Genomic DNA, 1082 nt, shown 5'->3' with positions numbered 1-1082 from the left:
CGCCCCTGCCCCTGCCCCTGCCCCTGCCCGAGCCCGGCCGGCGGGGCGGCCCCGCACCGGCTTCGTGCTGCGCCCGAGATCCGGCCCTGGCCGAGTCTGACCCCTGGGGAGACCCCAGGCACCTTGGAAAGGCTTGCGCCACCCCTGGGAAAACTCCAGGCACCCCTGGAAAGACTTGAGGCACCCCTAGGGAGATGCCAGGCACCCCCGAAAAGACTTGGGACAGCCCTGGAAAGACCTGAGGCACTTCTGGGTAGATTCCAGCACCCCTGGAAAGACTTGAAGCACCTTGGAAAGACTTGAGGCACCCCTAGGGAGATGCCAGGCACCCCCGAAAAGACTTGGGACAGCCCTGGAAAGACCTGAGGCACTTCTGGGTAGATTCCAGCACCCCTGGAAAGACTTGAAGCACCTTGGAAAGACTTGAGGCACCCCTAGGGAGATGCCAGGCACCCCCGAAAAGACTTGGGACAGCCCTGGAAAGACCTGAGGCACTGCTGGAAAGACTTGAGGCACCTTGGAAAGACTTGAGGCACCCCTAGGGAGATGCCAGGGACCCCCGAAAAGACTTGGGACAGCCCTGGAAAGACCTGAGGCACTGCTGGAAAGACTTGAGGCACCTTGGAAAGACTTGAGGCACCCCTAGGGAGATGCCAGGCACCCCCGAAAAGACTTGGGACAGCCCTGGAAAGACCTGAGGCACTTCTGGGTAGACTCCGGCACCCCTGGAAAGACTTGAGCCACCCCAGCATAGACTCCGGCACCCCTGGAAAGACTCAAGGTACCCATCAGAAAATGCCAGCTCTTGGTTTCCACTCTTTTCTTGCCCCCAGGAAAGTAAGAAGGGACAGTCCTTTCCTGTTGCCAAGAACTGAGAATGACCATCCCAAAAGGTTCCTGTTTGAAATCTTTGGGGTTTACTTTGGGAATCATGCTTGCAAAGCTAGCAGTGCTGACATAGAAAGGATCCCCTTGAAAGGATCTCAAGGCACCACAGGGTCCTGTGGGACCTCGGCTGAGAGTCGCTGTTCTACGTACAACAAGGCCCCCGCAACGTTTAAACCAAAAAGACCCCACGCAGG

This window comes from Crocodylus siamensis, chromosome 8, assembly GCF_052110815.1.
Source record: "Crocodylus siamensis isolate JL-2025a chromosome 8, ASM5211081v1, whole genome shotgun sequence".
Classification (NCBI taxonomy): domain Eukaryota; kingdom Metazoa; phylum Chordata; order Crocodylia; family Crocodylidae; genus Crocodylus; species Crocodylus siamensis.
This window is presented reverse-complemented; position numbering follows the sequence as displayed.